General features: G+C 42.8%; 2 long non-coding RNA genes across 2 annotated transcripts; one reads left to right on the top strand and one right to left on the bottom strand.

Moving 5' to 3' along the window:
- Positions 1 to 15,431: 15,431 nt before the first annotated feature.
- On the top strand, positions 15,432 to 15,849 carry LOC147644987 (uncharacterized). Its single transcript, XR_015272284.1, has 3 exons — positions 15,432 to 15,586; positions 15,664 to 15,716; positions 15,793 to 15,849. It is a non-coding gene; the product is annotated as an uncharacterized LOC147644987 (long non-coding RNA).
- Positions 15,850 to 17,357: 1,508 nt separating this feature from the next.
- LOC110180593 (uncharacterized) lies at positions 17,358 to 17,893 on the bottom strand. The gene is made up of 3 exons (XR_002319483.2): positions 17,712 to 17,893; positions 17,582 to 17,634; positions 17,358 to 17,505 (listed from the first exon to the last, which is right to left on the bottom strand). It is a non-coding gene; the product is annotated as an uncharacterized LOC110180593 (long non-coding RNA).
- Between the last annotated feature and the right edge of the window lie 5,079 nt (positions 17,894 to 22,972).

Here is a 22,972-nt window from a genome sequence, read left to right as displayed (position 1 = left end):
GAGATCATAGCCTACAAATCATTATAATTTGCACATTAAACTTTAACAGGTTCATGCTATTCAATGAAAGTTAAACAACGGGACAACACTAAGTGTATATAGGATCTAGTATTTCTAATTGGTACATGGAAATTCACGCGCCCCAACAAGTCAGCACTTTCCAAGATCTATATTTTACCATAAGACGAACTAAAGTTCCATACCCAGAGACTTGTAGAAGTTCTGGAACGAGCGACCCGTAAACTGCGTGCCGTTGTCGCATACGAAGGTTCTCGGAACTCCAAATCTACCTAAGATTCGTTCCCGAGTTCGAGTTGGGTTCCGTTAGCCTTGCGTTGGATAACTAGCTTTACCCATTTGCAAAAGGCACCCAGTAACACCAAGAGCATGGTGTTGCCCTGTTGAAGAAGACCGACAAAATCTGCGCAGAGAAAGGCTCCTCGACCTGACGAGTAAACATCCTCCCTGCAGGCTTCTCCTGGCTTAATTTGTACCACTGGCAACTCGTGCAATGGCGAACATTGGGGGTGACTTCGCGAAGTAAGCCCGGCCAATAATAGCCCTATGTCGCACGATTACTGGTTTTCCGGTTACGACCATAATTAATTGGTTCAGCTGCAGAAGAATAGAAGATTATACGACGATGCTACTTGAGATATCAAAGGATCAGAATGCTTGGTTCGATTTAATTAGCTCGTAGGTTATTCTGGATCATCCTGCGTGATTGGTTTCTTGTTCGGTTAGGATTACACAGGACCCGTGGAATGTTGACGGGGGGTTAAGGGCTCGGAAGAATACTGAATTTTTGGATAGCAAAAGTCTTTCCGATGAGTAAGGATAAATGTCGACGGCTAGGGTAAAAGTTCGAGTGTCTTCGGCGAGAGCGCATTTATAAGTGTTCAAGGCGAGAGGGTATTAACAAGTGTTTACGGCGAGGGGGTTTTGTAAAGTTTTCCCGGCGAGAGGATATTAGCAAGTGTCTTTCCGAGGCGGACGATAAATCCTTATATAGACGCTTGCCCCAATGGCAGAGTGGCCGCAAGCTTAAGCTATAGGAATATGTATTGGTGGCGTGGCCACTGCGGCAGAGAGCTTTCTCTGCCTGCGACGACGTTGGCTGCGACTAAGGTTTTATAACTCTGATCATATGGCGATGCTTGATTTAACAATTCCTTGTGGAGAATGGAAAATTCTATCGGCGATTTCTCTTAACTTCTTCTTTCGGTCACCGTAAGCGCAAATTTGACCTATTTTGACTCTTAAAAATCCTAGTTTAGGCTAGTGCGGCTTTAATCCACTAAGATGAGGAAGGCCCTTTGTGTCCTGGCGGTGCTTTATATACGTCTGGGTGATTCTCAGCGGCCCAGAGTCTCTTCCAGAATATTTATATTCGAGACACCAGAACATAAAGGTGCCAATAATTTAGGCGGGTCTTGAAAAGGACAAAGTTGGGGTGAAGGGGACGAAAGCGGACGGTCCGGAATTTTACACCGACCGCCAAATCCACGACCGAACTTATCCAGTGCCTGTATTCCCCGAGGACCTGACAGGTGGCCCGGAATGCTCAAGCCGTCGCCGCCCGAGCCCGCTCTCATGATTTTTCAGCGGAAGTGGGCTCCTTCTCCTGTCCCACCTTGGTTCACGCTCAGAATTCTCCTGCGGCGGTGGCACACAGGCGGGTGGGGAACAGCTATCAGTAGGAAGAGCAGAAAGAGGGGAGTGTGAGAACGGCGGGGGGAATTTCCATTGCCTAATAATTAACTTTATTTTATTCCCTATTCTCTCTCATGCCCCCTGACTTGGGGGCCATGGCCAAGCTCTTCGACTCGCTGAGTGTCCTGACGGAGGCGGTTGTCCTGGAACTTGGTGGGCACTTGCGGCGCGGGCACCACCACGTCTTACGTTGATCTCGGTGGTTGCTCGAAGTCGCGACGATGTCGACTACTTTGGTCACTGGCTCGGAACAAAGTATTTGAGCTTGATCCTAACGCTCTTCGTTCCTGTTCCTGACGTTTCTAGGAACAGCAGATTTGGCCCGCTCTCCCTCAGGGCGTCGGCACACTACTTGAGCACACAGCCCGGAATACCGTCGGGAAAACTAGGACTGAAAATTTGATTGACAAGAGGAAGATCTAAAAGAAGAGAGCTTTCTTTTAGGCTAGGACAGAAAATTAAGTTTGATTTGGGTATATCGCAGGAAAAGGTCTGGTTTAAATTCGAAGAGTTTGAATAAGTTGTTTGAAAAAACTGTGAAAATGGATTGGCTATTGCCTGAGCATTATAAGCGGTAGTATTTTCAAATGAATGCGAGGAAGGATTTGTTTTAGCATTACGTTAATAAAATTATAAAACTGTATTGAGTCCTATGAGAACTAGACCTTACAACGAGTTAAATAGTTTTTATAACACTGCGCGTTCAGCACGGTAAAGTTTGACCGAGCTGATAATTAAGATAAAAGGGCAGATGAGAACCGGTGAATTTAAATTTAGCATACAGCCTAGATTTTTGTTTCCTTGCAGGGTATTATAATTGCAGTCAGAAGTTCACATCCGTCCATATAAAGTATATATTCTTGATCAGGATCAACAGCCGAGTCGATCTAGCCATTTCCGTCTGTCATTCTGTCCTTCTTTCCGTCTGTCCGTTTCTACGCAAACTAGTCTCTCAGTTTTGAAGCTATCTGAATGAAACTTTGGAGTTTGTCTTCCATATACTCCCACTCGTATATACAAATGTCGGAACGGGTTGGATCGCACAGCTATATTAAATAGCTGCCATAGGAATGATCGGAACATTTTTACAAAAAAAGTTATAACGATTTTAGTTTTCAACAGAAATAAATAAAATTTTAGATATATACATTTTATATTACTTTGCATTTTTGTGTAAAATGTTATGAAGATCAAATTATTATATCATATGGCTCCCATAGGAACGATCGAGAAATTAATACAATTAAATATTATAACTTTTTTAGTTTTCAACCGATTTTATCGTATAGGTGCCATACAAGCGAACCTTAGATGTAGAGGAAAAATGCAAATCTACATTCACGGAAACTGTAAATTTAATATGTATAGGTGAAGGAAATGAAAGCAGGTATTATCTCATTGTTTTTTAATATATATTATTCATATTGTATTGATTCCTAGTCATGCTTCCTTACTTGTTTATTTTTAAGTCGGCTCAACTCTCATGAAGCCACGGCGTTTGATTCGAGCTTGGTGGATAGTATAACGAAACTCATTCAGTAAAAAATTAATTCATGGCATTGTAAAAAATATCCACGGCAACTGCCATGTCAATGCACATACAATGATCGGACCATTTGAACTCGTTTATAAAATTATTCAGCCGTTCAAAGTCCGTCTTGCGAAAACATTGGATTTTATTGCCTGGACGGTTAGATATATTCTTTACGTCAGACCCAATATCAAAAGTTACATCGAAAGTTGGATGACACGGATCTAAGGGCTGCGTCAGAGGCCCGAGTTAATCACTATCAAAAAAAATTTCTCTGTTTCTCATGTTCTGGCAATGAACTTCCTTAAGGCAATGGCGGTTTGAGAAAAATTTTTGTGGGGAAACGAGTGAGTCTCTAAGAAGTAGCTGAAATAGTATTCACGGAGTTGTCGCTTGTTTGCCGCGGAAAAAAAAATAAAAATATTACAAGAACTGCATGATACTTACAACAGACTTAATTTTAATAGCAGGCGACCTTAAAAGCTGGCGCAATAGTTGGGGTTTCCCAAAAAATAACTAACGAAGTTAGTTCCCCTGGTGGGAAAAGATTAAAGAATACGAAAAAACAATACAACAAATGTGCCAAAATATTAACACAACCAACATAATCCATTACAAAAAAGGTAATGCACAACTAAATCGAGAAATAACAAGAAAGGAAGCTAACTTCGGCACGTCGAAGTTTATATACCCTTGCAGAGAGAACTTCGATAATATAAATTATTATATATATTGTAACGAAAACTGCTAGATTAGAATAATCCGCGATATTTGTAACCGTTGGCAACGCGGGAAACCGCGAAATCCCTTTGAGACGCAATTTTGAGAGCTTTTGACAGCCAGGATGGCCTGGTCTCTCTAAGCGCTCTTGATTTCCGCCCCTTCTTCTTTTGGACGTGTCCGGAGAAATACGCGTCCCTGATCACCAATAAAAACCACTAAGTAAGAACCACCTTTTTCCACATGGGGCCAAGAGTAGACTTGGACGAGTGAGTGGGTCAGACCGGGTTCTCGGCAGCCACACCAAATCAAAAGTTCCGCTCGGCTTTCCGTAACGAACTCTGCCTGTGGCTCAACAACAACCACGACAGAGGAAAACTCGTTACATTGGTGTCAGGTGTGGGGTCACTAGGGTTTGCGAAAACCCTGACCTATGAAAATGCCGAAGAATTCCGCTCGCCACCGCCGTCAGGCCTCACCCGAAGGTGGTAAACAGGGAGAGCTGCGAGAAGGAGTCGCAGCGATGGACGCCGTGGACCGAGCCGTCGACCGCTCGTTCCGGCGAATGGAGCAGAAAGTGGACGCGTTGGATCAGTCGCTCCACCTAAAACTGGAGCAGAAGTTTGAGCAAATGTGGCCGACTTTTGAGAGGACTATGCTGGGTGACCGTTCTGGAAACAACGGCAGCCAGCCGGCCCTCCGTCGTGGTAGCATGCCGCCAGCCGGGAACGATCGACATTCTGCGAGCACCCCGCGCGTAGGTGAGGCATCGAACGTGGACTCCGGACAGCGGCAGGTGTTTCCTCGAGGAAACGATCCTCGAACGCCGACCTGAAGAACCACCACCCATCCCCTTAACTGCGGGGAACCGGAGGAAACCTGGAAATCCTGAGCTTCGCGGGATCCAGCCTCCACCTAGTCAAGCTACGTATACGTGTAGTGCCGCTAGTGGCCCACATTTACATTGTTTGATGTTTTTACAGAAGCATCCGGTTCGCCTCATCGTCGACACCGGAGCCGCTGTCTCTTTACTAAATGGTAGCGTTCTGCCAGAACGACTGCCGAGTACACCGTGCCGAGTGACTCTACAAGGACCCTCGGCAGAACAATTCGTGGCCACCGCTCGAGTCAACGCCAGACTGGAAATTGTCGGAAGACCGGTCACCCACGAATTCCTACTGGTGGAGGGCAGCACTCCTAGCCTCTTGGGTATGGACTTTCTGCTGCGCCCTGAGGCCACCGTGGATCTAAAGGATCTTCAGTTACGACTCCCGTGGGGATCTCTGCCGCTATATGCCCCGGATACCCAGCATCGAAATTTGCTTTATTCGACTGCACCCACCAGTATCCCGCCTAATAGCGACACCCACGTAGCAGTGCGATGCAGGTCGGAAAAACTGCTTCCTCTGGCTTTACTGGAACGTGGGAAAAGTTCTCAACTGCCACCCCATGTTCTACTAGGCAGCACTTTGGTGGACACCTCCAACGACACCAACACCCTGCACCTAGTGAACCTTAGCGCACAGGAATACCTGCTACCCGCGCAGATGATAGTGGGACAGGTGGAGCCCGTGGAACCCCTGCCCACCTCGATCCCAGAAGTAGACGGGGCCGGAGCATCCTCCCACGCAGAGGTGCCCCCGGATTTGCCGGCCCACCTTCACCCAAAATGGACGGCACTGATCGGCCGTTTCCACCGGGTGTTTGCCAGAAACGACGATGATTCGGGACATACCGATTTAACACGACATGTCATAGACACGGGTCAATCTCGACCAATTAAACAACCAGTGCGTCGCATAGCGATGGCAAGAAAGGACGAGGTAGAGCAGCTCGTCCCCGATATGAAGACTAGAGGCATAATTCGGCCGTCCACCAGCCCATGGGCCTCGCCGGTTGTCCTAGTAAAGAAAAAGGACGGTTCCACACGGTTCTGTGTGGATTATCGACGTCTGAACGACGTCACCGTCAAAGATTCATACCCCCTACCGAGAATGGACGACATCCTCGCCACTATGCACGGAGCCTGCTGGTTCTCTACCATGGACCTCCAGAGCGGCTACTGGCAAGTGGAGATGGGCGAGGACTCTAGACCTAAGACCGCGTTTACGTGTGACGCTGGTCTGTTCGAATTCAACGTAATGCCGTTTGGCTTGACCAACGCGCCAGCCACCTTTAAAAGATTGATGGACGGATTATTCTCCGGTTCAACAAGGAAATTCACCCTGGTGTACCTCGACGACATCATTGTACATTCTCGTACCGCCGAGCAACACCTGGACCACTTACAGCAAGTCTTCGATAGATTGCAGAACGTAGGGCTGAAGCTGAGCCCCAACAAGTGTCATTTCTTTCGGACCGAGGTTAACTATCTGGGTCACATTGTCAGCCGCAAGGGCTTAAGAGCGTGCCCAGAGAAGGTTCGAAAAGTCGTCGATTGGCCACCACCTCGAAACAAAAAGGAAGTGCGTTCCTTTGTGGGGCTATGTTCTTATTATCGGAAGTTTATTCCGGACTTCGCCACCATTGCGCGCCCTTTACATGACCTAACGGAAGCTAAGCGCTCCTTCACATGGTCAACAGCTGCTCACGGCGCCTTCGAGGCGCTCAAAATCAAACTAACCACGCCCCCGGTACTAACGTTTCCCGCTCCCGATGGGATGTTCATCGTGGATGCCGACGCGTCAAACCACGGTGCCGGGGCGGTGCTCGGACAACGGCAAGACGGCCAGGAGCGTGTATTGGAGTATTACAGCAAGTCGTTTAGCGCTGCGGAGCGCAACTACTGTGTAACTAGACGAGAACTGCTAGCCGTTGTTCTGGCTACGAAGCATTTCCACCACTACCTATATGGCCGGAGATTCCTGCTGCGCACGGATCACTCATGTCTCCGATGGCTGTTTAACTTCCGGGAGCCTGAAGGACAACTAGCTCGATGGATTGAAAGACTCCAACAGTATGACATGGACATCCAGCACCGCAGCGGAAAGCAACATGGAAATGCCGACGCCTTGTCTCGTCGACCCTGCGGTGACTGCCGCGTATGTACCAGGGCCGAGCAAAACGATGGTCACGAGATCCTCTTTCTGCAGACACAACCCCTCGACATCGCTCGCAGCCAGGAAAAGGACCCCACTTTAAGATTGATTTTACAATGGGTAGAGAAGGGAGAGCGGCCAGCAAAACCTGCAACATGGAGTGAAAGCCCCGAAGTAAAAGCTTACTGGCATTTGTTCGAACAGCTCTTCATGGATAGAGGCCTGTTGATGATTACTACCAAAACAGCCGACCCAGCTCTGGTAGTGCCTCGCTCTCTTCAGGAAGGAGCCATTCGTAGCGCCCATAACTCCACGACCGGTGGACATTTTGGCATCAAGAAGACAGTTGCCAAGTTGAAGAAACGCTACTTTTGGATTGGACAAACAGCCGACGTTGCCATTTGGTGCGCCCGCTGTACGGAATGCAATGCCAGAAGAGGACCTACTCGTCGAACGGTAGGCCAACTGCGACCCAAAGTTCTAGGCGCTCCATTCGAGCGACTTGCAATCGACATACTGGGTCCGCTGCCCACTACAGCACAAGGAAACCGCTACATCGCCGTAGTGATGTGCTACTTCACCAAATGGCCGGAATGCATAGCGCTGCCTAATCAAACGGCTGAAACGGTAGCCCGAGCGCTAGTGCAAGAAGTCTTTTGCCGATTTGGTGTCCCCTTTATCCTTCACTCGGATCAAGGCCGAAACTTTGAGTCAGAAGTATTCCAAGCTTGCCTGCGCCTGCTTGATGTGGAAAAGACTCGTACGACGCCGTTGCACCCTCAATCAGACGGAATGGTTGAGAGGTTTAACCGAACTCTCCTGGACTATCTGGCGAAATTCGTTGCTGCAGATCAACGCGATTGGGATCAATTGTTGCCGCTAGCTCTGTGGGCCTATCGATCGGCCCCACATGAGGCGACTGGGTTCTCGCCGTCTCTACTGACCCTGGGACGTGAACTCAGGCTACCAGGCGAATTGTTGTATGGGCGACCGTCCCCGAATCCGGAAAGCTACCCAGCATTCGTGGACCAACTGCAGAACCGTCTCCGACAAACGCAGCAGCTCGGATGACGACATTTAATTGCGGCCGCCAACGTCAACAAGTTACGCTATGACCTTCGATCGAACCCAGTGGAGTTCGTCGTTGGAGAAGAAGTATGGCTATACGCCCCTACTCGAAGGGTAGGACGATGCCCTAAGTTGCAGTCGGATTGGATTGGACCCGCCACCATCATCCGACGCCACTCTGACCTAGTGTACGAGATCCGCTTACCGAGGAAGCGTACCACTAGGACCGTTCACGTCAACCGCCTGTCACCCTATCGGGATCCGAATCCCGAAGTACTCGGCCAGGAGGCTCGAGTCTGAGAGGGGGGTAATGTAACGAAAACCGCTAGATTAGAATAATCCGCGATATTTGTAACCGTTGGCAACGCGGGAAACCGCGAAATCCCTTTGAGACGCAATTTTGAGAGCTTTTGACAGCCAGGATGGCCTGGTCTCTCTAAGCGCTCTTGATTTCCGCCTCTTCTTCTTTTGGACGTGTCCGGAGAAACACGCGTCCCTGATCACCAATAAAAACAACTAAGTAAGAACCACCTTTTTCCACATGGGGCCAAGAGTAGACTTGGACGAGTGAGTGGGTCAGACCGGGTTCTCGGCAGCCACACCAAATCAAAAGTTCCGCTCGGCTTTCCGTGACGAACTCTGCCTGTGGCTCAACAACAACCACGACAGAGGAAAACTCGTTACAATATTTATGTTAAACAACAATGAAGTAATTCCTTCTTTCATTTCATTCTCATATAGATATTATATTTGCAGTTTAACATTCACAGATTTGCATTTTTCCTCTATATCTAAGGATCGTTCCTATGGGAGCTATATGATATAATAGTCCGATTTTAATAAAATTGTACAAATTGAAGAAAATTTGAAATGGCTATAACTTAAATTTGATAAAAATCTGTTGATAGCTTAAAAACTGAGAGACTAGTTTGCGTAGAAACGGACAGACAGATAGGCGGACTTGGCGAGATCGGATCGGCTGTTGATCCTGATCAAGAATATGTATACTTTATATGGTCGGAGGTGCCTCCTTTACTGCGTTGCAAATTTCTGACTGAAATTATAATACCGTGCAAGGGTATAAAAATAAATTCGAATTCACTACAAAAGTAAATTCACAAACCCTTATCCCAAGAATATGGAAAAAAATTAATTGATTCTGTCGCTTTAAAACGCATATCCAAATTCTCTGCCTTGCTTACCCTTTGAACTCATCGGAAATGAATACAAACAAACAACAGATTTCAAAAACACTATGCGATGCCACTTTATATAATAACTTCCATCCCACTTTCAGATCCCACAAAGAAAATCTTAACTACAGTTTACTCACGAAACATACCTTCTCACCCTACCATTAGAATGTAATATTTCTATTGATTAAACTGAGAAGCGCCATCAACCAAGTTAAGGAAAAACACTTGACATGGACCTCATCAGTTATCAAATGATTCAAAACCTACCAGACTCCGTCATGCAAAGAGTTCTCAAAGTTTACAATAGTATGCTTCACACATATATCCCACCAAAACATTAAATAAGCAGCATAAAACCCGAATCAGACAAAACAACCTATCCTATGGAACGATATCCTTAAACACCTGCATATCCGAAGCCATAGATAAAATAATTTCCGAAAGACTATGGTGTCTAGTCAACAATATTCAGCTACTCGAAAGTCTTTAAATGGGCTTTAGGAAGGGCACTTCGGTATCAGATTCTTTCGCATCTCTAGACTTCTGCAACCCTATCAAGAAAAAAATATCTCTCACTAATATAACTCGACGTTTCTTAAGCCTTTGATAAAATTGGAATCCACACAATAACAGGCGAACTGGTAACCTGGAAATTGGAACATAAAATGATAAACTAAATAGTTAAGTTCATGACCAATAGATAAATCTCTGTTCAGATTTGTTCACGTCAGAAGGCCCTTCGCGGCGGCCGCGGCGCCTCCTCTGTCCACCGAGCCAAAGCTTTCCGCTCTTGCACTCCCGCAAGTCGGCTCTTCGCGCACTGCTCATCGGGCTAGTATAAGCGCTCCCGCGCCCACTCTTCGATGTTCGCGAACGCCCGCTCCCGAGTTCCCGAGCTTCGCTCGCTCTTAAGCGAGCTGAGGGACGGCTAGTTCGCGCTCCACTTCTCGGGCCCGCTCTTGCACTGTTAAGTGTAGCTTATCGGTCGGGAGCGCAGCCCTTACATTTAAGCTATTTAGTACCATGTATGCAGCGCAATAAAGCTTCACCTTCGTTTGCGACGTGGGAATTTTCACTTGGGCTACATTTTCCAAGACAGGATCTTCAGCGGCAGGATCGCCCCCCTCCAATTCATGGTCCTTCGAGCCAGATCCGGATATCCTTCCGTCCTTTCACCAGCAGTTCCCGGTGATTTTTCCGCTGAGATAAGTATATGCTTGATTCCGTCTGGTTCTCGCTGCCGGTCTTTAACAGTGGGCCGAACATTTAATTTCGGTCGCACCGCTGCAAAATTTATTGTTTTGTTCGTGTCAACTCCCCGTCCGAGTTTTCCTGACACCACGGCAGTGAGAAATTCCACTTTCTATTCGCCTCCGAACTTCGAAATTTTCTAGTTCTCCGTGAACAGTGAAATTGTGTTTTAAAAAGAAAGGCATAATTAATATTGGCCAGCCAGTGTGCGCTTGTTGCGGGAATTCACCCTGATCGCCGAACAGTCTGCCGCTGTCACGATATTTTTGTATGCTGTATCCATACACATTTTTTCTTTTCGCACAATTCCATACAGTCCACTTCTCGGCGCCCCACTGTGCCAATACAAACCCTAAAGTTTTTCAAGAAACAAATTTCGTCAGCCAAGGAATTAAAATAATCCGAATTTTATAAATACTATTTTTTATTTATATTAATTTACGATTTGGGCAAGCTTCGCGCTATTCTGCCCTGAGTATCGATCTCCACAATTATGTTATCTACATACATATATATTGGGCAAGCTTCGCGCTATTCTGCGCTGAGCATCCGAGTTATTACATACATATGTATATACATACGCCAGCATAAGGGCATACCAAGTAATTATTTGTAATTTTTTTCGTCTCCTCTTTGTGCCTAGAGCGTGTACAAGCACCTGCACTCATACATTCCACAGCCGCACAGTGCCTACGAGACAAAATCCGCCATCTACAACTTTCAACGACTTTCGTGATCCAAGGATTTAACATTATCCAAAGTTTATAAATCCTATTTTTATTTATATAAATTTTTACATACATACATGTATATTGGGCAACCGTCGCGCTATTCTGCGCTGAGCGATCCAAGCTATTACATACATATATACACACGCCCGCATAAGGGCAAGTAATTAATTGTAATTTTTTTTTCGTCTCCTCTTTGTGCCTAGAGCGTGTACAAGCACCTGCACTTATACATTCCACAGCCGAACAGTGCCGACGAGACAAAATCCACCTCCTACAAATTTTAAGGAAATTTCGTGAACCAAGGATTTTAAATTATCCGAATTTTATTTATCCTATTTTCATTTAGATGAAAGAAATACAAATTTACATACATATCTCCATACAAACAAGCTTCGCGCTATTCTGCGCTGAGCATCGATTTCCACAATCTCCATACATACATATATTGGGCAAGCTTCGCACTATTCTGAGCTGAGCAGCCAAACTCAAACTCAAACGAGAGTGGTTCTTTTTTTAATTGTCTTCGATTTAACCGCCGCAACGGCTATGTTGTTGTTGCCCTTAAGTTCTTTTGGCCCCTCACTCATCACTGCTTTGCCGGCGGCTTATCCCAGTGAGCTCTTCTCCGCGACCAAAAGCGGATGTTTGTTTTTTAAATTCTACCTTCCTAGCGTTTAAATAATTAAACATCTGCGCTCATAGTTGAACATTCATTAATAGATCCAGAATTTGAATTTAATTAATTAATTTAAGTTAATTAATTTAAAATTCAATCTTTTCAACTGAGCCGCCGCAACGGTCGTGTTGTTCTTTCCTCTTGGTTCTTTTGAGTTCCGCACTGCTTTGCCGACGGCATGACCCACTGAGTTTTCTCTCAAACAAATGCCAAGGGTTTATTTCGACCATTTCATCCGTGATCAATAAATTTGGCAACAATTAATTACTTCCGACCAATACGTTCCTAAATCCGTATTTAATTTATTACGGGATCCATCCACATTTCGTGACCAATTTTCTAAGCAAAATGTAAGCAAACCTCCATGTCCGAAATATATTGAATATTAAGAGAAAATACAAGGATTTCAATTTGCAAATTCACTACTATTCAATACTATCCCGAACTACCACTCATATCTATATAGATATATATATATATTCCAGAATACAAAAGAACTGTAATTGGCCGATTCCGTCAATCCGTTTGGGAAGATCCCAGTCCGCATCTCCGCGACCCTCTCCGATTATTTTAAAGTCCACTGCTCGGCCACAAAATGGCTCAAACCGTCATCGGCATTGCGTTGAGGAAGTTTATGGCCACGACAGACCGTGTGAGTCAATTCGAGGCAAAGATCCAACCTCTAGATGCCCCAGAAACCACCCAGCCCTCTCCTTCCACGTGTAAAGTGCGTCGCGATCAGATTCGGGCACTGTGGGAAAAGGTCGAAAGGGATTACGATATTTGTTCTGAACTTAAATCGGCATCCGGTGAGAGTAACACCATCGGGCTAACGCTCCAGTCCAGATATGAGCATTGTTTCTCGGTCTACGAAAGATGTAGTGCCGACCTCCAAGAGTTGATGGAAAAGGGCGCTTCTCAGTCCGTGCCGATTTCCCCAAACTCGTCCGTCCCGGAGTCGGCTGGTTGTCGCCTGCCACCGGTGGACACCGAAACTTTCGCTGGTGACTGTCTTCGGTGGCCCACATTCAGAGACCTTTTTACGGCGGTTTATATTCACAACTCGCGTCTCACCCCGGTGGAGAAATTGTTCCACCTACTATCCAAGACAACTGGCGAAGCGCACGCCATTGTTTCCAAAGCCCCGCTCACCAATGAGGGGTTCGTCGCATCTTGGCAAAGCCTCACCGACCGCTTCGAGAACCGGCGGTTGTTGGTCAACAGCCAGTTGAAAATCCTTTTCAACATCCAGGCTATCCCTCAAGAGTCCGGCAGCGCGCTAAGGGAGCTGCAAGGCACTATCCAGAGTTGTCTAGCGGCATTAGAGATGACCGCCATTCAAGTCGAAGCCTGGGACTGCCTCCTGGTGTACATGGTTTCCTCGAAGCTCCCCAAGCTCACGCTCTCCAAGTGGGAGCAATCTATCCACAATAAGGACAAAATTCCAACTTGGAACGAGCTAGATGCGTTTCTGACCGAACGCCATAGTACGCTGGAGGCCATCGACGACGTTACGCCTACCAACTCAAGGCATTTTCCGCCAAAATTGTCGACTCCGAGGGCCTCAGCGTCCCGGCTCCATTCTTCCGACTTCAGAGTGACTCCAACACCCAGACCCAGAAGGTGTGACCTATGTTCCACGGAAAACCACCCCCTGCGAATATGTCCCCGTTTCCTTAAAATGACCGTAGTCGAAAGGTCAAATATCATACGAAGAAAGCAACTCTGCTTGAATTGTTTGGCACGAGGCCATCTGTGGCGGGATTGCCCCAGTGCCCACTCTTGCCTTACATGCCGCAGACGGCATCACACCCTGCTGCATCCCAGAAGCTGTTCCTCCAGTGTTCAAATTGCTCCTGAACCTTCCAGCCCAGTAACCGCACTGGTCCAAAGGATATCCGCGTTCTCCACGCGAATCACTAATCCCAACGCCTTCAATTACTGGGTATCCTACGACATCAAGAGCAGACGTTCCCGAGGTATTTTATCCTACCCATGCCGAGTCTGCAGCGGAATCCATCCGCTTCGAAAATGCCACAAGTTCCTCACGCTTAGTGCTGAGAAGAGGCTCAACGCGGTGTCCACCAACCGCTACTGTTCCAACTGTTTGGCCCACGAACATTCCCAAGGCAAGTGCCGCAGTGGTGACCGATGCAAGACGTGCAATCAGCATCACCACACGCTCCTGCATATGCCGGGAAATCTAGTTCCCGCACCCCGATCGCAGCATCGGATGACTCCGTGCTCCCAATTCGCTTTATTTACTGACCGCTCTTCTAAATGATACATTTTTTTTCCAGTGCGCTTCGAGAAGATGCCACCGCTTCGCACCACGCGAACGCTCTGATCAGAGGTCCAATCCAACGGATTCCGAGGTTGCCACCGAACTTCATCCGCTACCGACGTCGACGTCTCCTCTACGATCCTGGGCCTCTCCCCCGCTCTCCTCAGGCACTCCACGGCCTCCGTCCACCGCTCCACTCCGGTGCGCATAGGCAATTTCCGTCGCTAGCCAGGACACCCTGCAGAACGCGGCAGTGCTTATACAGGACGAATATGTTGCAACCCGAGATGTTGCCAGGGGGGGAGAATGTTCACGTCAGAAGGCCCTTCGTAGCGGCCGCGGCGCCGCCTCTGTCCACCGAGCCTCCACAGCTTTGGCTGCTCTTGCACTCCCGCAAGTCGGCTCTTCGCGCACTGCTCATCGGGCTAGTATAAGCGCTCCCGCGCCCACTCTTCGATGTTCGCGAACGCCCGCTCCCGAGTTCCCGAGCTTCGCTCGCTCCTAAGCGAGCTGAGGGACGGCTAGTTCGCGCTCCACTTCTCGGGCCCGCTCTTGCACTGTTAAGTGTAGCTTATCGGTCGGGAGCGCAGCCCTTACATTAAAGCTATTTAGTACCATGTATGCAGCGCAATAAAGCTGACGATTTTTGAATTGCCCACGACGCTCCCGCCTTACTCTTCACCTTCGTTTGCGACGTAAGAATTTTCACTTGGGCTACATTTTCCAATACAGGATCTTCAGCGGCAGGATCGCCCCCCTCCATTTCAAGATTCAAAACGTATAATCCCATCACCTGCCACTGGAAAGTGAAATCCCACAAGGATATTTACAATCCCTATCCTTTTTGTTATTGCTTACAACATACTTTAAAAAATATAGGATTGCTTAAATCATGCTTAATCACCGCATACAATGATGACTATACAATATTAAGAAGTATAAGACAAAAATCCCTTACTTTGTACCAAGTCTCTGTTTACCAAAAACACTTACATATTGTCGGAAAAAAGTTTAATTATTAAATTTTTATAATCTCAATATAACAACCCTTCAGTACAAAAATTTCTTTCCTGTCCGATTCCTGGTGTCATGTTCGAAAAACAAATCTCGTGGGTTTCGGTAAGAGAACTCCGAAACAAAAGTAGGCAATGAAAATTCTACCTATGTTCGGCTACAGCCGACGTTCTGACTTCATATTCGTTGTTGTTTTCGAAGTGATTCGGAACAACGGTTCCGAGATTAAAGTGAGATGAAGAAAAATATTATTTACCGAAAAAAATCATAGTCTCGTTGTTCAAGTCAATTTTTTCAGAGCTCTAGTGAAAGCTGAAGTATTCACAAGTGTTTTGCAATTTAATTTATTAAATATTGTTAAAGGGTAAGTGACTTCTTTGTATTCAGTTAATAAATTCATTTCCAGAATTGCTTTTGAATATAGACTCTTTTTTAACCTAGATGGTGTGAACGGAAGGCCATTATATATCCAGTATTTGTTTTCTTCTTAATTTGTGTGTATAATTATGGAAAATATTGTCCATTTGATTCTAACATACATATGTATATACATATGTATTTTAATTATAGATTGAAGAGGCAACAGCCGGAAGGAAAGACACGTAATATACGTTTAGGAGAAATGCAAGAAGTTATGCTAATAAAAATTGTGGTAATCATTAAATTAAATCAAATTATATAGTTTTTTAAATGAATAAATAAATAACAAAATAAATTATAAATTGCGTCAAATGTTTACTATGGGGTGGGGGGTTCCGGAGATCTTCTACACGTTTTCCTCTGGGATTCCTATCTGATTCTACTCTAAATTCCCCTACGATTCCTTGGTGATTCCACCTGGTATTCCTCTGAGAGTCCTATCTGATTCTACTCTGAATTCCCCTACGATTACTGCCTGATTCCGTCTCAAATTCCTAGATGATTCTGTTCAGAATCTCTCCCGAAATTCCCTTCTGATTCAGGGGGAAATTCGTGTCGAAGTTCACGATAAATTCCTAGAAGGATTCCTTAATGATATCCGGATAATTACTCGGGTAGTCCGAATTCAGGTTTTTTAACGCCTACTGTATGGAAATTCCTGGATGGCTTGTATGAAAGCTCCCTAATGATTCAGGATGGAGGCCTCTCCAATCCAACATGATTCAGATCTGAATCCTAAAGGAATGGAACTGAAGGGAAATGAAAAATATTTAAAAATATTAGGTATCTCTACCCTTCAGTACCATTCCTTTATGATTCAGGTCTGAAACAGGTTGGATTGGAGAGGAAGCTTTCATACCTTCCAGGAATTTCCATACAGTAGGCGTTAGCAAACCTGAATTCGGACTACCCGAGGAATTTTCTAGGAATAATAAAGGAATCCTGCTAAAAATTTGTCGTGAATTTCGGCTCGAATTCTTCCCTGAATCAGAAGGGAATTTCGGAAGGGATTCTGAACAGAATCATTCAGGCATTTTGGACGGAACCAGGCCAAAATCGTAGGGGAATTCAGAGTAGAATCAGATAGGAATTTCAGAGGAAAACGTGTAGAAGATCCCCGGATCCCCCCGCCATATAGTAAATATCTGACGCAATTTATAATAAATTTTTTTTATTTATTTATTCATTTAAAAAACTTTATAATTTGTTCAATGATTACTACAATTTTCCTTAGCATAACTTCTTGAATTTCCCCTTAAAGTATGTCACGTGTCTTTCCTTCCGGCTGTTGCCTCGTCAATCTATACCCTGCAGTACCAATCCTTTAGGATTCAGGTCTGAATCATGTTGGAATGTTCTAGACTCCATCCTGAATCATTAGGGAGCTTTCATACAAGCCATCCAGGAATCTGAATACAGTAGGCGTTAGCAAACCTGAATTCGGACTACCTGAGGAATTTTTAGGGAATCATTAAGGAATCCTGCTAGAAATTTGTCGTGAATTTCGACACGAATTCCCCCCTGAATCAGAAGGGAATTTCGGAAGGGATTCTGAACAGAATCATCCAGGAATTTGGGAAGGAATCAGGCAGTAATCATTGGGAATTCAGAGTAGAATCAGGTAGGACTCTCAAAGGAGTACCAGGCGGAATCCCAGAGGAAAACGTGTAGAACATCCCCGGAACCCCCCGCCCCATAGTAAATATCTGACGAAATTTATAATAATTTTTTTTTTATTTATTTATTCATTTAAAAAACTTTATAATTTGTTCAATGATTACCACAATTTTTCTTAGCATAACTTCTTGCATTTCCCCTAAAAGTATGTTACGTGTCTTTCCTTCTGGCTGTTGCCTCGTCAATCTATAATTAAAATTCATATGTATATACATATGGATATTAGAATCAAATGGACAATATTTTTCACAAATATACACACCAATTAAGAAGAAAACAAATACTGCATATAAAATCTCCTTCCGTTCACACCGTCTAGGTTAAAAAAGTGCCCAGGTTCAAAAGCAATTCTGGAAAAGAATTTATTAACTGAATACAAATAAGTCACTTACCCTTTAACAATATTTAATGAATTACATTGCAAAAAACTTATGAATACTTCAGCTATCATTAGAGCTGTAAAAAAATTGATTTCACTAACGAGACTATCGATTCTTTTTATTTCGTTCAATAATATTTTTCATAATCTCAATCTAATTTCCGAACCACTGCTCCGAATCCCGTCAAAAACAACAATTAATTGTTTGGCTGTATCCGAACACAGATAGAATTTTCATTGCCTACTTTGTTTCGGAGTTCCCTTACCGAAACCCATGAGATTTGTTTTGGTTCTTTGAACATGACACCAGGAATCGGACAGGAAAGGAATTTTGGTACTGAAGGGTAATTAAAATACATATGTATATACATATGTATGTTAGAATCAAATGGACAATATTTTCCATAAATATACACACAAATTAAGAAGAAAACTGAACAGGAGTGGGCGGATGGTGTCCAAAAATAAGTAGCCGTCGTCAGCTCAGTATTTCGTCGGCTGCCGCTGGTCAGGCTGATAAATGCTGGTTGTTGTTGGTGTTGTAGTGGCTGTTCTTCTCCCAGAAAAAAATGACAAGTAGATGGGCGTCGGTTTTCACTATATGTTTGCTTTATTAAGCAGTTCTTGCTGTACTAAAACTAAAGCCCCGCTCAAGGGCAGCTGGGACCGCGGAGTCGCCTTCGGCTAAGAGACGAAAGGGAGCTAGCGACGATCGGGAGCAGCGAGAGCGAAAGCTCGTGCCCCCACACTGCTTCTCGAAATAAAGCGCCCTCGTGGCGCGAACAAAAACAAATACTGGATATATAATGGCCTTCCGTTCACACCGTCTAGCTTAAAAAAGAGTCCAGGTTCAAAAGCAATTCTGGAAATGAATTTATTAACTGAATACAAATAAGTCACTTACACTTTAACAATATTTAATAAATTACATTGCAAAACACTTGTGAATACTTCAGCTGTCATTAGAGCTGCGAAAATATTGATTTCAACAACGAGACTATCGATTATTTTTTTCTTTAAATAATATTTTTCATCATCTCAATCTAATTTCGGAACCACTGCTCCGAATCCCGTCAAAAACAACAATTAATTGTTTGGCAGTATCCGAACACAGGTAGAATTTTCATTGCCTACTTCGTTTCGGAGTTGTCTTACCAAAACCCATGAGATTTGTTTTTGTTTTTGGAACATGACACCAGGAATCGGACAGGAAAGGAATTTTGGTACTGAAGGGGAATATTCATTTGCCCATGTGTAGCACGTGTGGCTGGCAAAAATCCTCCAGCTGAACCCTTCACGAGGGATCCGGCTGGGCAATGGACACTGTATTACTCCATACAATGATAATGCAGTGGCGCATGCTTTGTCCGGGGTAGCACAGTGTATAGCTAAGGCTTCGATTAAATTCCTGCCGCTTAAACGCCTTAGGAAATGAATCACTAGCCATGGTTGGAGGCGCCTAGCGGCAGGCATAAAACGCCATTGAGTGGTTCCCCGGAAATAAACCAAACTTTTAGCAGAAATAGAGAAAAGGGATGTCAGCCCAAACTTCGGTGGAAGGCGTTACCGGCGGGCATGGCGGAAGCAATCCTCTTAGCGTGTCTCCAGCGGCACACCTCTGATTTGACGGGAGCAGGTCACGTCAGTTGTAGAAACGGACAGACGGACAGAAGGACAGACGGACATGGATTGATCGACTCGGCTGTTGATCGTGATCAAGAATATATATTCTTTATATGGTAGGAGGTGCCTCCCTCACTGCGTTGCAAACTTCTGACTGAAATTATAATACCCCTGCAGGGGTAAAAAAATATGCAACATTCTACATTTTCTCCGGTTTTCCAATATATTGTATTGTAATATATGTATTGCCCACCCCCTTAAACTAAAAAAAATGTAAGAAAAAACTTTTGCACATTTTCTAAAACTAAATTAAATTAAATTAAACAAAATATTTTTAAGAAAAAACGTTTGACCACCTCTTGAAACTAAATATTTTTAACAAAAAACGCTCGACCACCCCTTAAAACTAAATAAAATCGTTTGCCCACACCTAAAACCCTATATTTAAATTGTTAGCAACATTTTTTTTTTTTTTGGGCATAATTTCTTAATTTTATTTTTGTTTAAAATATTTAGGCTTAAGGGGCGGGGAAACGATTTTATTTAATTTTAAGACATGGGCAATAGTGTTTTGTTTGGTGGACAAACAATAATTTTAAGTTTAAAGGGGTAGGCAAATGGTTTTTTCTTTTTCAAAATATTTATTTTAAAGATTTTGACAAACGATTTTATTAGTTGTTGATGATAGGCAAACGTATTTTTTTTAATTCTAAGGGGTGGGTAAAAGTGGCAAACGATTTTATTTTAACTTCCATAAAAAAATTTAGAAAAAACTAAATGAGGAGATTTAAAAAAAGGTTTAAAATTTAATACTTTTGAAACGGGACGTGGGCAAAAAAAGTAATTAATAAGCAAACATGGGCAAAAAATGTGCAAGCGATTCCAGCTTTTAAATTTTCCAAATATAATTTTGAAAATTTTCTATATTTATAGTTTATCCAAAATTCTAAACAGTGGGCAAACGTGGGCAAAAAATTTTATGTTGATTTCAATAAAAAAAAATGTAAAAAAGTAAAGTTGGAGATTACCAGAATTTTCGAAGTTTAATATTATTTGAAACTGGACGTGGGCAAAAAAAAAAATTATTAGTGAGCAAACATTGGTATAAAATGGGCAAACGATTCCAGCTTTTAAAATTTCAAAATTCGAATTTACCCAATATATTTTTGAAAGTTTAGATTAGAAAATCTTAAAGTTCTTTTTTTTAATTCTAAAGGGTGGGCTAAAGTAGGCAAACAATGTTATTGCGATTTCCAAAAAAAAAACATGGGAAAAAATAAACTTTTAGAAAAGTTATGAAAATGTTGAAACTTGAATATTTTCAAAACAGATCGTGAGGCAAAAGAAGTAAAGGGTTGGCAAACATGGGCCACCGATGGGTAAGCGATTCCAGCTTTCCAAATAAAAAAAAAGCAAATTTCCGGACCCAGCTTCCTCGTTCTTAGTTTTACAAATTTTGGCACTTTCGGTTATGTATTTCGGTTTAGACGTAAAGTCAAAAAGATATTATTCTTATATTTCGCACAAAAAAACAAGAAAGGAAGCTAACTTCGGCACGCCGAAGTTTATATACCCTTGCAGATAGAACTTCTATGAATAGGAATCCATACAATATAAATTATATATATTTGTGTTAAAAAACAATGAAGTAATACCTGCTTTCATTTCATTCACCTATACATATTATATTTGCAGTTTTACATTCACAGATTTGCATTTTTCCTCTACATCAAACGATCGTTTGTATGGCACCTATATGATATAGTCGTCCGATTTTCATGAAATCACAAAAATAAAATTTAAGACTAATATAAAATGGCTATACCTCAAATTTGATGAAAATCAGCTGAAAACTGAAAAAGTTATAAATTTAATTGTATTAATTTCTCGATCGTTCCTATGGGAGCTATATGATATAGTAGTCCGATTTTCATTAAATTTTATGCAAAATTGTAGAGTATAGTAAAATGGCTATATCTTAAATTTGATTCAATTCTATTGAAAACTGAAAAAGTTAAAATTTTTTTTGTAAAAATTTTCCGATCATTCCTATGGCAGCTATATGATATAATCGTCCGATCCGGCCCGTTCCGACATATATACGAGTGAGAGTATATAGAAGGCTAACTACAAAGTTTCATTCAGATAGCTTCAAAACTGAGAGACTAGTTTGCGTAGAAACGGACAGACGGACAGACGGACAGACGGACATGGCTAGATCGACTCAGCTATTGATCCTGATCAAGAATGTATATACTTTATATGGTCGGGGGTGCCTCCTTCACGACGTTGCAAACTTCTGACTGAAATTATAATACCCTGCAAGGGTATAAAAACAAATGGACAATTGTTTTCATTTCAAAAATCATGTCGTACAAGTTTTGTTTGTTGAAAATTATTTTTTTTTCTTGAAGAGTTAGAATGGGGACAGCATTAAATAGCAGTAAAAAATTGTTTAATTTTTTAAACGTAGTTTTTCGTACCTTCGCACAAATTTCTCCAAAACTAATCCGCTTTTGAAAAAGCTTCTTGCTCTCCCTATGTGCTCCATTGTTCGTCTCGTCAACTTTAATTATTTGAACATATTAATGTTAAGCATTTTTAAGGTAATAATGTATTAATTTATTTTTCTTTAGAGAATTTTTTTCAGAACATAGAAACAAAATTAATTATAAAGTTTTGTAATGCAGGGGGGTTTCTTAAAACTATGTATGTAAATATATGTATGTAGATAGAAAGTATGTGTGAATAAACACTCCCTTATTAAAGCAGGCAAATTTCAGCTTTACTTATTTTTTGGTTTTATTTAAAAACACGCTGAATGTGTGTAAGGTTATGAGATGAATAAAATAGTATATAAAAAACAGAAGCTAGAAATAAGTTTTAGTCGTTTCTTACAATAATATCTAAAAAACTACTTAAAACATTTGTGAGATTACTGTTGGGGATTAACTCAATGAATCTTTTATGGCTTAGTAAAAGCCAACTGCCCTAGACATCTCGGTCTTTGTTTAACAGCTTTGAAATTTCTCCGGAATGGCTTTGTGTGTATGTATGTCTCAACAAAAAGTGTGTGTTCTGACTTTGTCAGAAAACACAGCGACAATGTCTTTCTTCCGCCTTCTTAAACAATTCGGCATCTTCCCAGGGTTGGGTTGATGTTTGCTATTACTGCCACAATAAAAATAATCCATACTAATGTGGACTTTTAATTGGATTACTGAACATCTTATTTACGATGTTAAAACACTTAGAAAGTTTGGCTGGGTTACCCTTAAAAATGTAAAAGTATTCATAATAAATGCGTTTATGAAAATATAATAAAAACTATAATATATGTACATTACACAGCTCTGCAAAAATTATTTATGTTTGTAATATCATCTGAAGTCGAAATACCTTATTACATTGATTTTGAGAAAAAGGAGGATAAACACGCAAAAAAAACAAGAAAGGAAGCTATCTTTGGCACGTTGAAGTTTATATACTCCTTGCAAATAGAACTTTGATGACTAGGAATCAATACCATATAAATTATATATAATTATTTGAAACTAGCTGTACCCTGCCACGTTTCTCTGTGGCATATTGTGGTTGCACGCATAAGAAATAAATAAAAAAAAAAAGAAATAATAATTTTCAAATTCATTT

Source organism: Drosophila serrata, unplaced genomic scaffold (assembly GCF_035046125.1).
Source record: "Drosophila serrata isolate PLE 108 unplaced genomic scaffold, ASM3504612v1 contig_41, whole genome shotgun sequence".
Classification (NCBI taxonomy): domain Eukaryota; kingdom Metazoa; phylum Arthropoda; class Insecta; order Diptera; family Drosophilidae; genus Drosophila; species Drosophila serrata.
Note: the sequence above shows the minus strand (reverse complement) of the source record. Positions and strands in the feature narration are given on the sequence as shown.